We start from the raw sequence: 15,000 nt of genomic DNA, 5'->3' as shown, positions 1-15,000 counted from the left end.
GCTTCCGTGCAGGACTAAGCCAGTCCTGCACAGAAGGTTAGTGAATCCGGGGGTATATTCTGACCATTGTCACAAGTTGTTGACAAGCTTGCCTGCATAGTACAGCTGAAATATCTTTAACACCGTTATTTGACTGATCTAGATGCTATGCTTTTAGAAGCTCCTATAACATAGTATATGATTTTACAGGAAATTCATATGATTCTGGGGCAAAAGAATCTTAGAACTGATAGGCTCACTTAAAATTTTCCTAAACTAATGAACCATCTCTTAAAAATATCCTGGCTATATTTGCTTCAGAAATGTTTAATGCTTCCATATATCCATAACCTCTGAAGGAATCACAGATAACTGCTTCGCCAAAACCAGGCAAAGATAAGGATAAAACTGCAAAGGTTTTGGTCACCAGATGACAGAAAATGTTATCAGCTTTCTATCACCAAAGATCCCGAATCAGATCAGAACTGTTCAAAGACAGTCAAGCACTGACCTTATTGAGGCCTCTTTAACTTAAATGCAGTTTACATCTTGCTCTAGTTTTATACATCTGATTTCAAAAAAATTATCTGACCCCACTTGTCAGATCAGTTTCATTTTCCAACTACAGCTATTAAGGTGGTGCAAATGTTGTATTATGGCAGTTATGCTGTAGTTCAAGGGCAGTGCTGTTTACTTTTACTATAAAATGAGGCACAGGATTCCTAGATCACAAACTATGTGCTATTGCATTTATGCTACATAAAACATTTGTTACATCAGTCTGGGACCCTCCTCTGTAGGCTAAATTGGAATCATTGATTATGAATAGGAGTAAGACCCTGTACTTAGGTATCTATTGGAATGGGAAGAAGCTAAAAGTAAATACACCTGAATGTCACTGCATATTAGCTTTGTGCCATGCTCTTAGGGTAGTATGCAAATCCTTGGGTTCTAATTATGTTAATAGACTGCTATATGTTACAAGTCCTCTATGTATATACTCTAAATAGCAAACAAACTTTACATTGTGTCTCATTTTACTTGTTATTTTACTTTGTTACTTTCTCTGCTTTCTATTACTCAGCTTAGTGATTTTTGTATAACTATTATTACTCAATATATTCCACAGTGGTGCAGCGGTAGCATCGTTGCCTCACAGCAAGAGGTTCTCCCGTTCAATTCTCAGCTTGGGTTGGGAGTGCCTTTTGTGTGGAGTCTGCATGTCCTCCCTGTGGTCGACTGGGCGTTCGAAAGACATGCGTTGAATGGGCGTGCCTTCGTTGAAGGTTAAGCATCAGGCTGGTAACTCAACACCATAAAAAACAACTGCCAGTCATTAGTGGACCGGAGTTCCGCTGTGGCGACCCCTAACTGGGAAAACCTGAAAGACAAACAACAACATTGTGAAAACTGTATAATTGAATTACTTGTACACTTACCTGGAGCTTTTCTCCTTGAGTCTTCACTTAAAATAGGCCTGTGCTCAGCTGGACCAACCCAGTTAACAAAGGTAAAATAAAATAAAATAAATAAAATAGACTGGAGATCCTTATCTGGGGATACTGGAACTGGAAATTGGTACACAGCCCCGACAGTGGTCCTTTCAGATTAATAATACAGTTTTTTTTTTTTCTCTAGTTCATCCAGTTAATAAATTCTGAAATCACCCTGGCTGCTTTCTGCTGTCTGCAGCAAAAACTTTAATCCATTCCATAAAAAAAGTGGTGCCATCTGCACAACCTCAGTCCTCCCAGTCATTAAAGTTAATCCCCCCTGCTTGTGGGACAGTGTCCAGCAGGAGCTCAACCTCAGATTTAGCAGGCAAACAGCTGAAAGCATTAGATGTCTGTGCACTTCTGTTAAATCTTTTGTGCTACAATCTCAAGTCCTTATAGCAGGCTATTTAGCAAAATATTTACATCATGAGCAGATACACAGTAGTCTACAGCAGCTGTGATGTGTAAAGTAATAGTTTTTACTGGGTTATAGGAACATCATGTGAAATCTGTTTATAATGGATATTGGTCTTTATATAATATTTAGGTGTTGGGATGCTGCAACCATAATAAATGCTTTGGCTGGGATATGGAGAGAGTGGACAATGATAGCATATTTCGGAGGGGGGAATAATAGCGCAAGGGATCTGCATTACTGCAAACAGGACCTCCAGATAATCTGTGACAGTGTTAAATTGGTAACTCTTAACAATCCTTGACTTAAGACATCCTAAATAGTTACTTGGCAGATGTGATACCACTGTTTGACCTTACCAGTTTACAGACTGATATTTTGATTACTAAATTTATTGACATAAATTTAAAATAAAGACAATGAAACCTAGTTATAAATAAAACACAAATAAAATATTGACAATGACTTAATTGAATTGATTAGGTCTGGCTGCATATAAAAGAGTGATAGTTAATCAAACCAAACAAAATAGTTAACCAGCTAACATAATATCAATGAACTGACAACTCTGACTAGTAAACAGATACCTGCAGAAATTCACATGACACATTTCATAACTAATACTAAAAACTAGTTATTAAATGGGCAAGTCTCAGCCTCCATACAGATTTTGTACTAGGCAAATGGGAAACAGCTATAGCCATTCTCCTGTATAAGAGACGACCTTCCACAGACTCAGGCAATAACAGACTTATAAGTCTGACCAGCCTCGTGTGCAAAGCCATGGAAAGGGTAACTATTTGAAATGTTGGGACCTGCTAGAGCAAGTCCCAAAAGACTGAGACCGAATGGACAAAAGAACAGACTTATATTAAATCTGAGATGCCGTTTCCTGGAATATTCCCTTTTGTTTGAGATATGGTGATCACAGAGTTGGGATGTATAAGTTCAGGGGGTGTGAGCGGCGTGCTTCCCCCACTGTAAAAAGAAGTTTAAAGGAGAAGAGGGATTTCTGAGATTTGTTCTTCTCTTCTGGTTTTGGTCTTTTTCTTCAGCTAATCGGCACTCAACATTTTCACTGCTGACTTTTCAATAAGGAGACCATGAAAAGACTTATTATGGAATTAATCAATCCGGTCCAAACACTAGACCCATTCCAGTTTGTATTTGACAAACACAGGTCATGCTTACTCAGCCTGGTGAACTTTTTTTTGAAAGATGATGAAGGCAAAATCGTACACACCATATACCTCGGCCTAGTTAAAACTTTTGACACAGTTCCCCACTCAGGTATGATAGAAAATCTAAATAAACTGGGAATAAACCCCTGTGCAGATATTCAAAATAGGGAAGTTACCTCCACAAAGAGACCATTCACCAGTGGAGCCCTTTAGGGTTCTGTGCTAGGACCTCTCTTGTTTGGCATCTACTTTTCTGAAGCGAAAGCCAATATCAAAAGGATCTCTGGCTGGCTAAGTCTGCAGGTGACTGAAAGTTAGGAACAGTCATTGAATTCCCAAATGACGTAGCCATCCTGCAAGAAGGTTTGTCTCAAATAAATAACTAGTATCAAAATAATGATCTCAAACTAAATATCAAAAAATACATTATTGCATCCTTTGGGAAGTCATCTACCCCAGGGAACTACCACACTGACAATATGCCCCTAAGATTTGACCCAGTTGTTCGGAATTTGGGAATGTAAGTGGACAGTGACTTAACTTTTGACTAACGTGTCTGTTGTTGTAAGAAGTAGTCCTATATTGCGCAGCCTATAAACAAAGGGTTTGTGTCTAGATATAGGGATGTCATTGTTCCCCTTTACTCAGCCCTCATTAGGCCAGTCTTTGAATATAATGTCCCCTTTGGCATGTATCTGTCCAAGCACATGCGACAACTGGAATGACCACAGAGATATCTGAATAAAATAATACAAGGCCTAAACAACATGTCTTACAAGGACTCAATTAAAGCTCTGTCACTACACTCTGTATTCTGTAGACTGCTTAGAGGTGACCTATGTCTGGCATAGAAGGCATCCTCTGACCTATTACTGATGGATTTTCTGCAAATCAGCAAGTCAAATGGCATCCAAAGTACTTGGTCTAGGGATCTAAACATCTTCTGTAATATCAGTAGAATGGTTTGGAAGGATACAGCTGCTATGGAACAGACTCCCCGTCCACAAAAAACAAAGTTCACCCCTGTTCATTTTCAAATGCAACTTGGATCCATGGATGGGAAACCGAAATTGTACCCCAGAACCACCCCCTATACTACTAATGGACAGATGCAAGTTCTAAATGCTTTATCCCATGCATGGATCCCCTAGTTTATCTATAGTATGATCCCAGTTATTCTCATTAGGGATAATATATATTTAGTGACCTTGTGATGGGTAAGGCCAATCTATAACCAAATGGGATAGGTTATTTTGAGCAATTAAAGGGAAACTGGCTAAGCTTAAAATGGTCCACAAAGGCAGCCAGCCTACTACTTTCTTATGAACCTATGAACTTATAATAAAGCACATATGTTGTCTCCACAGCAGTAAAACTATAAACCAGTCATATTGTAGTCTGAATTAATAGTTTGAAACCAACATGCACATGTTTTTCTTTACTGAACAACAAAATGTGTTTGTGCTCTATCAGACTAAGGGAAACCGCTAGCTTGCTACTCACACACAATAAAAAGTATCACTTTGTTCTTTTTGCAATATCAGTATTTCAAGTGTAATAATGCAGTCATACATTGTTTGTGTATTCACACTAGAAATTAACCTGGACAATGTACAATTATGTACAAAACAGCAATTGTACAATCAGATATTACAATATAACTTATGTATTTAATTTAATTGATATCTGTACTATCAGCTATACTGCATAAGAATAATTTGTTTAAAGCTACCATCCTGCACTTCTGTTTTCTACTGTAGCTATTGACCAAAAATAACCACAAAAACTCCCCTTTCTAAACAGTAAGATGTTTGTAATATAAATACCATATTCTTGACATTGACAGAATGTGGTCTATGTACTGCTGACTCATACCTGATTTTAGAAAAACAAGTTGATGTTGACATCTTAATCTTCATACGATGTAAGTTAGACAGTTTTGTCTATACCTTACGCTACCATTAAAGTTACATGTAACTTGTAACAATATCTGCTAAAATGTATCTAACTGAAGGCAACAGTGTTACAATTTAATGTCAATCAGCACATTTTATGATCACATTGACTTAGTTGAGGTTTTTGGTCATGTTTGCATGACAAGTAGTCGTGGTTTAGCATAAGTCTAAATGTTCTTAATTGCCTCTCTCAATTAATTCTCAAAGTTATAAAGGATCAAAAGGGGAAAATACAATGCATTTTACCAGTCAAAAAGATAATGAGACTTGCACGTGAGACGAAGGACAAATTTTATCACACAGCGACTTCTGCTGCGATATACAGATACACATCCAGATGCACTCTAACAGGCTAGTGCTGTATAATAATCTAGAACAGTGTCAATTTAACTATTAAAGATGTCACTAGTATTCATCTACTCCTAAACTCTACCCCTTGCCTGTTATTGGGCTTCTCACATACCTGGAATCGTGCAGCAGAACTATAGAAATGGTTGAACATTTTGGCAACTGCAGGATATTGCATAGCTGTTACATGGAAAAGTCCTTGTGGCCTATGCTGCACTCTAACTAGACCTGCCAGAATGCTTGCTATTGCATCCTGCACAGTGATTCAGTGGAGCAGGATTGCAGCCTTTTGAGGGAAACAGTACAATGTGCATTTGCTTTGCACTATCTTGATATGAAGACTGCATCTCACAGCACAGCTCTCAACCTCTTGGAACAAAAAATCTGGACAAACCCAAAAATAATGTGGGGACAAAGCCCCGAAAATAGTGACAAATTTTAAATATTGATCTTATAAAGCTTGCTTCTCAGCCAGACTTCCCCATAAAACCCACCATTGTATTGCTCTACATAAATTAAATTGGCTCAAGCTACCTAGCCTTCTCCACCTCTACCAACTTAAATTCACAAACACTACCATCTTCCATCCTGACAATTGCCCATACCTTAAGGAACTTGTTCTTTACTCATGCCCACGAAGTCTAAGATCTGCAGACATAAACTTTCTCACAGTAAACAAAGCTAACAACACTCATGGTAAAGCCCTATTCTCAAATCAAATGGCCAAATTATGGAACTCTTTACCCCACACCCTCCAAAACACACCTGAATCTACCAGTTTCAAACAACTACTATTTGAACAGCTAGCCAAAAAATGGGATTACTCCTGCACCAATCCCAACTGAGAAGATATCTAGAACTCACTCAACACACTGTTCACTTCTTACCTCATTGTCTCCCTCTCCTCAGTGTTATTACTACTAAAAATAATATATATATATTATATATATATATATATATATATATATATATATATATATATATATATATTATAAGAAATCTTATTTGCTCATAACTATTATTTTAATATGTACAGAGTACTAATTCTATTTTTCTCACAGTGATCTTTACTGAAATGCTTGTGTGGTTTTCTCTTGGAACCTGCATCTACTAGAAAACTGTATTGAATACTTTTTTGTACAGACTAACTAGATGATGTGTATTCTGCATCTTACTATACGTATACTATTGTGCTGTCTAATTATTGTATTTTGCTTACTTTTCTGTGGAGCTTTTCTCACCGGGCCTCCGCTGGAAATGGGCTTCTAGCCCAGTCAGACTTTCCTGGTAAACAAATGTAAATAAATAAACTTAGAAAGTCACTAGAATAAAAGGTCTTGTGTTACCATGCATTTTCTGAGGATATGACGTCTGAAACACAAATGCCTGTCATTATATGATGAATTCAATCCTGACTGATTTGGCACAAAAATCCAGAAAAACATAAATTTTATGAGGAACTAACCAAAATATGAGGAAAAATATGGAAATTCTGTGAAAATCTGGACAATTGAGATACATGTCTCACAGATAATGCTGAATGTTCAAAATCTCCTTTCCCAACTTGTGCCTTATATTTGACTAGTTGTGGTCAACCAACTAGTTTGTTGTTATTTTCTTCTTCTTAATAGAAAGGATTGAAGTGCTGACATTACATTAGTGAAAATGTTTGCTATCTAAACATCTCTACCTATGTCCTTTTAGACCTATGCTAATTGGTTAATTTTTATTTGTGTGATTTTTGTCATACCTTTTCTGTTTCATAGTTCTTATTTAGGTTTTCAGTGCTAGTGTTCCCCGTACCAAGTCATTTAATACACATGCACAGGCACCTTCAAACATGCACATGGACACACAGACACAACCATGCATGCACACACACAGATAGTCACACAGCTGCAACAGTGTCCTTACAGATACACACACACACACACACACACACACACACACACACACACACACACACACACACACACACACACACACTGGTGTACAGAACCACACACACTGAGCAATCCTGTCATAAGTAGGATTGTGCAGTGTGTTTTGCATTTCTGAATGTTGGCCATACTCTTGCTACACTGCACTTTTGGTTAAGGAAGAGAAATTGAGTTGCTAGCCATTATGAAAACTAGCATAACCATTTTATTTACTTTGTAAGACTTTTTCATGTTAAAAAGGAAGACACACAGTGGATGGATGAGTGTATTATACAGGGTGTTATAGTTAATGCATATTGTGTCGCTCAGTGTTTAACTACAGACCACATGTTAGTGATCAGTAAATAAAATTAATATAAGAAATGTACAAGAGAATTTTAATGCTTTGGTTACTACAGCTTGTGTTAGAAGCTATATGGGGAAGATAGACTGAGAGGGACCATGTGTTACATGTCAAATGGAAGGGGAGAGCTGCTTTGAGTGAATTCCCCTTGTGGAGCTGAAGAGACAGCCTCCACTGCCAGCCCATTGCATGGCCTCCCCATATCTTGTTGAGTGAGTGCCAGTAAAGATTGGAGAAAATAAGGAAAATCCTCAACCCAGCTTGATGGCTGTCTGAATGATAACCCTTTCCAGTCAAACCTTGCCCCATTGATGGGGAATAAATGAGCTGATTGACTGGGGGGTGATGATCAGCAGACAGTACGGGGCAAAGAAGCATAAAAAAATAATTTATTTTTCAAATCTGCCCAAAGCCTTGAGGTTGCTGGTCAGGAAGCTCAGCAGCAATAGGTTCAGAGAGCTGCATTTAAATATGAGATGAAGATACAATATTATTACTAAGGAGGATGCCATTAATTATACATATTATTGATGGATATTATCAATGGGTGTACAGAACTGAACAGGAGCAGGGTGAGTTATTTAACCAAACACAGCAATATCTGCAACAGTTAACACTACTACATGTGACAGTAGAGCACAATCATTCCATAATGATCCTATAATAATTGAAGAAATGAGGAAAGTGGTTAAGAAATAGGTGGTGGGAAAATCTCACAATGAATGGAATTTCCACTGTTTAGAGGGAGAAGGACAGAGAAGATGTTAACAAATTTGGTTACAAACTACTAAATAAAATTTCAGGATTTATGAGATACCAGGATTACAAGGAGACAGTGATTAAAATTATCTTAACCAAAGGGAAGTATCGCTTCTTTCATCTTTATACAGACTTATATCAGTTCTCTACCATAATTGTAAGTTATTTGTGATTATTTTGATGGGGAGGCTTGTGAGGATGGTCCCAAGTCTGCTTAATTTAGACCAGTGATGGTTTATAGGTGGTAAGGGGATGTCAGATGACATACTAAGAACTTTAACAATAACATAACTCAGGATACACAAAATTGGGGGACTCTTCTCTTCTGGCTATAATGTGTTTAGAGGCTAAAAAGATGTTTGAGAGAGTAGAATGGTACTATCTGTATAAAATGTTTAAGGAAAAAAAAAAAAAAAAAAAAAAAAAAAAAAAAAAAAAAAAAAAAAAAAAAAAAAAAAAAAAAAAAAAAAAAAAAAAAAAAAAAAAAAAAAAAAAAAAAAAAAAAAAAAAAAAAAAAAAAAAAAAAAAAAAAAAAAAAAAAAAAAAAAAAAAAAAAAAAAAAAAAAAAAAAAAAAAAAAAAAAAAAAAAAAAAAAAAAAAAAAAAAAAAAAAAAAAAAAAAAAAAAAAAAAAAAAAAAAAAAAAAAAAAAAAAAAAAAAAAAAAAAAAAAAAAAAAAAAAAAAAAAAAAAAAAAAAAAAAAAAAAAAAAAAAAAAAAAAAAAAAAAAAAAAAAAAAAAAAAAAAAAAAAAAAAAAAAAAAAAAAAAAAAAAAAAAAAAAAAAAAAAAAAAAAAAAAAAAAAAAAAAAAAAAAAAAAAAAAAAAAAAAAAAAAAAAAAAAAAAAAAAAAAAAAAAAAAAAAAAAAAAAAAAAAAAAAAAAAAAAAAAAAAAAAAAAAAAAAAAAAAAAAAAAAAAAAAAAAAAAAAAAAAAAAAAAAAAAAAAAAAAAAAAAAAAAAAAAAAAAAAAAAAAAAAAAAAAAAAAAAAAAAAAAAAAAAAAAAAAAAAAAACCCCCCCCCCCCCCCCCCCCCCCCCCCCCCCCCCCCCCCCCCCCCCCCCCCCCCCCCCCCCCCCCCCCCCCCCCCCCCCCCCCCCCCCCCCCCCCCCCCCCCCCCCCCCCCCCCCCCCCCCCCCCCCCCCCCCCCCCCCCCCCCCCCCCCCCCCCCCCCCCCCCCCCCCCCCCCCCCCCCCCCCCCCCCCCCCCCCCCCCCCCCCCCCCCCCCCCCCCCCCCCCCCCCCCCCCCCCCCCCCCCCCCCCCCCCCCCCCCCCCCCCCCCCCCCCTCCCCCCCCCCCCCCCCCCCCCCCCCCCCCCCCCCCCCCCCCCCCCCCCTTTCAGGAAGACATACAAAACATTGTATTAAACTGAAATTAGTATAATAGCTTTTTCCATAAAAGTGTGAAATAAAACGTGATTGCTTCTTGTAATAAATATTGAAGGTGATAAAATATAAACTGTACAGGACACACAATTTCTTTTAGGAAAAGGCAGCAGACCAGTAAATTTGACTTTTCAAATGTGAATACATTTGCACTGTAGCTATTGACCAAAAATAACCACAAAAACTCCCCTTTCAAAACAGTAAGATGTTTGTAATATAAATACCATATTCTTGACATTGACAGAATGTGGTCTATGTACTGCTGACTCATACCTGATTTTAGAAAAACAAGTTGATGTTGACATCTTAATCTTCATACGATGTAAGTTAGACAGTTTTGTCTATACCTTACACTACCATTAAACTTACATATAACTTATAACAATATCTGCTAAAATGCATCTGACTGAAGGCAACAGTGTTACAATTTAATGACAATCAGCACATTTTATGATCACATTGACTTAGTTGAGGTTTTTGGTCATGCTTGCATGACAAGTAGTCGTGGTTTAGCATAAGTCTAAATGTTCTTAATTGCCTCTCTCAATTAATTCGCAAAGTTATAAAGGATCAAAAGGGGAAAATACAATGCATTTTACCAGTCAAAAAGATAATGAGACTTGCACGTGAGACGAAGGACAAATTTTATCACAATCACTTCTGCTGCGATATACAGATACACATCCAGATGCAATCTAACAGGCTAGTGCTGTATAATAATCTAGAACAGTATCAATTTAACTATTAAAGATGTCACTAGTATTCATCTACTCCTAAACTCTACCCCTTGCCTGTTATTGGGCTTCTCACATACCTGGAATCGTGCAGCAGAACTATAGAAATGGTTGAACATTTTGGCAACTGCAGGATATTGCATAGCTGTTACATGGAAAAGTCCTTGTGGCCTACGCTGCACTCTAACTAGACCTGCCAGAATGCTTGCTATTGCATCCTGCACAGTGATTCAGTGGAGCAGGATTGCAGCCTTTTGAGGGAAACAGTACAATGTACATTTGCTTTGCACTAGCTTGATATGAAGACTGCATTTCACAGTACAGCTCTCAACCTCTTGGAACAAAAAATCTGGACAAACCCAAAAATAATGTGGGGACAAAGCCCCGAAAATAGTGACAAATTTTAAATATTGATCTTATAATGCTTGCTTCTCAGCCAGACTTCCCCATAAAACCCACCATTGTATTGCTCTACATAAATTAAATTGGCTCAAGCTACCTAACCTTCTCCACCTCTACCAACTTAAATTCACAAACACTACCATCTTCCATCCTGACAATTGCCCATACCTTAAGGAACTTGTTCTTTACTCATGCCCACGAAGTCTAAGATCTGCAGACAGAAACTTTCTCACAGTAAACAAAGCTAACAACACTCACGGTAAAGCCCTATTCTCAAATCAAATAGCCAAATTATGGAACTCTCTACCCCACACCCTCCAAAACACACCTGAATCTACCCATTTCAAACAACTACTATTTGAACATCTACCCAAAAACTGGGATTACTCCTGCACCAATCCCAACTGAGAAGATATCTAGAACTCACTCAACACACTGTCCACTTCTTATCTCATTGTCTCCCTCTCCTCAGTGTTATTACTACTAAAAATAATATATATATATATATATATATATATATATATATATATATATATATATATATATATATATATATTATAAGAAATCTCATTTGCTCATAACTATTATTTTAATATGTACACAGTACTAATTCTATTTTTCTCACAGTGATCTTTACTGAAATGCGTGTGTGGTTTTCTTTTGGAACCTGCATCTACTAGAAAACTGTATTGAATACTTTTTTGTACAGACTAACTAGATGATGTGTATTCTGCATCTTACTATACGTATACTATTGTGCTGGCTAATTATTGTATTTTGCTTACTTTTCTGTGGAGCTTTTCTCACCGGGCCTCCGCTGGAAATGGGCTTCTAGCCCAGTCGGACTTTCCTGGTAAACAAATGTAAATAAATAAACTTAGAAAGTCACTAGAATAAAAGGTCTTGTGTTACCAGGCATTTTCTGAGGATATGACGCCTGAAACTCAAATGCCTGTCATTATATGATGAATTCAATCCTGACTGATTTGGCACAAAAATCCAGAAAAAACATAAATTTTATGAGGAACTAACCAAAATATGAGTAAAAATATGGAAATTCTGTGAAAATCTGGACAGTTGAGAAGCATGTCTCACAGATAATGCTGAATGTTCAAAATCTCCTTTCCCAACTTGTGCCTTATATTTGACTAGCTGTGGTCAACCAACTAGTTTGTTGTTATTTTCTTCTTCTTAATAGAAAGGATTGAAGTGCTGACATTACATTAGTGAAAATGTTTGCTATCTAAACATCTCTACCTATGTCCTTTTAGACCTATGTTAATTGGTTAATTTTTATTTGTGTGATTTTTGTCATACCTTTGCTGTTTCATAGTTCTTATTTAGGTTTTCAAATAAAAAGAAATAAACATACAAATCCACACACACAGCTCCATAGCTAACAGGAGTAGGCCCCTGTGTCATTCTATAAAAGAGACACACCAGACTATAGTTTATTTATATTTATGTATCTTGTGAACTCTTGTTGGGAAGCTGATTGCTTGCTAGAATCAAACTAATGTCAACAGAGCATACAATATAAGCACTGTCAAATAGTACAGAACATACAGCAAGCATCATGTTTTCATATATTGGGTAGAGATGAGCATTACCTGTAAAGTGGTTTCAAAATGAAATAGGGTAGGAGAAGAGGTGGAAGAGTAGAAGGGGAAACAAGATAAGGAAAAATATCACACATCCTTTCAGGACAGCAGAGAAACAGTCTCTCTGCAGAGCAGGGGAACATAAAATGAAAACAGGGAAAATAATTACAAAGAAGCGTTAGTAGTTGCTATACAGTGCAAGAAACCCGAGGTAAAAGATAAGTGAGTTGTAAGCATCTATGGATGGGGGAGGGGTCACTGGCATTCTTGGAATAATGGAGACAAAGGTTACATTAAATAGAGGCTGGGATATGATGGTACCTAGATTGTAGGTACAGCAAAGGAAAGTTGAAGGTGTGGAAGTTTATGTTGTGTGGGGACTGAAAACACTGAGAAGGCATTAGAATCAGTTAATAGAAGAGCTAAGAAAAGGAAAGAAACTAAAATGCTAGTTTTAAGAACAGAATAGGTAATAGGAACTCTGGTAGGTGGACACAATATGCAGGCTACCAGATGCAAGTGTACAACATAATGAAAGCGTTACAAACAGCATTAAAATATGGACCTTAGGGATAAAATGAGTGTAACTGGGGAGGTTTAACAACCAGAATAAATTTACATGAAAATATCACCACCACTGCTTCTTGGAAAACACTGCAGTGCCCATGAGTACATCAGTGATATAATGCAATTCAGAGATATGATAAAGCTGCATTTGGTAGTGGCTCATTATCATAGTTCTGAACTGAACTCTGCAGTTACAGGTACCAGTGCTAGTGTTCCCCGTACCAAGTCATTTAATACACATGCACAGGCACCTTCAAACATGCACATGGACACACAGACGCAACCATGCATGCACACACACAGATATTCACACAGCTGCAACAGTATCCTTACAGATACACACACACACACACACACACACACACACACACACACACACACACACACACACACACACACACTGGTGTACAGAACCACATACACTGAGCAATCCTGTCATAAGTAGGATTGTGCAGTGTGTTTTGCATTTCTGAATGTTGGCCATACTCTTGCTACACTGCACTTTTGGCTAAGGAAGAGAAATTGAGTTGCTAGCCATTATAAAAACTAGCATAACCATTTTACTTAGTTTGTAAGACTTTTTCATGTTAAAAAGGAAGATACACAGTGGATGGATGAGTGTATTATACAGGGTGTTATAGTTAATGCATATTGTGTCACTCAGTGTTCAACTACAGACCACATGTTAGTGATCAGTAAATAAAATTAATATAAGAAATGTACAAGAGAATTTTAATGCTTTGGTTACTACAGCTTGTGTTAGAAGCTGTATGGGGAAGATAGACTGAGAGGGACCATGTGTTACATGTCAAGTGGAAGGGGAGAGCTGCTTTGAGTGAATTCCCCTTGCGGAGCTGAAGAGACACCCTCCACTGCCAGCCCATTGCATGGCCTCCCCATATCTTGTTGAGTGAGTGCCAGTAAAGATAGGAGAAAATAAGGAAAATCCTCAACCCAGCTTGATGGCTGTCTGAATGATAACCCTTTCCAGTCAAACCTTGCCCCATTGATGGGGAATAAATGAGCTGATTGACTGGGGGGGTGATGATCAGCAGACAGTAAGGGGCAAAGAAGCATAAAAAAATTAATTTATTTTTCAAATCTGCCCAAAGCCTTGAGGTTGCTGGTCAGGAAGCTCAGCAGCAATAGGTTCAGAGAGCTGCATTTAAATATGAGATGAAGATACAATATTATTACTAAGGAGGATGCCATTAATTATACATATTATTGATGGATATTATCAATGGGTGTACAGAACTTAACAGGAGCAGGGTGAGTTATTTAACCAAACACAGCAATATCTGCAACAGTTAACACTACTACATGTGACAGTAGAGCACAATCATTCCATAATGATCCTATAATAATTGAAGAAATGAGGAAAGTGGTTAAGAAATAGGTGGTGGGAAAATCCCCTACAATGGATGGAATTTCCACTGAAGTTGGGAGGCTAGGACAGAGAAGATATTAACAATTTGGTTACAACCACTAAATAAAATTTCAGGATTTATGAGATACCAGGATTACAAAGGAGGACAGTGATTAAAATTATCTTAACCAAAGGGAAGTATCGTCTTCTTTCATCTTTATACAGACTTATATCAGTTCTCTACCATAATTGTAAGTTATTTGTGATTATTTTGATGGGGAGGCTTGTGAGGATGGTCCCAAGTCTGCTTAATTTAGACCAGTGATGGTTTATAGGTGGTAAGGGGATGTCAGATGACATACTAAGAACTTTAACAATAACATAACTCAGGATACACAAAATTGGGGGACTCTTCTCTTCTGGCTATAGGAGGGTACCAGGTTTAAGAGGCTTTTGACTATTGAAAAAGTGTTTAAAAAAGATTTTTCTTGAGGAGCTTATCATTCTGCTACAAAGGAATATATGATTATCCC

This window comes from Protopterus annectens, chromosome 1.part1 (genome assembly GCF_019279795.1).
Source record: "Protopterus annectens isolate FY-2018-M chromosome 1.part1, PAN1.0, whole genome shotgun sequence".
Taxonomy (NCBI): domain Eukaryota; kingdom Metazoa; phylum Chordata; order Ceratodontiformes; family Protopteridae; genus Protopterus; species Protopterus annectens.
This window is presented reverse-complemented; position numbering follows the sequence as displayed.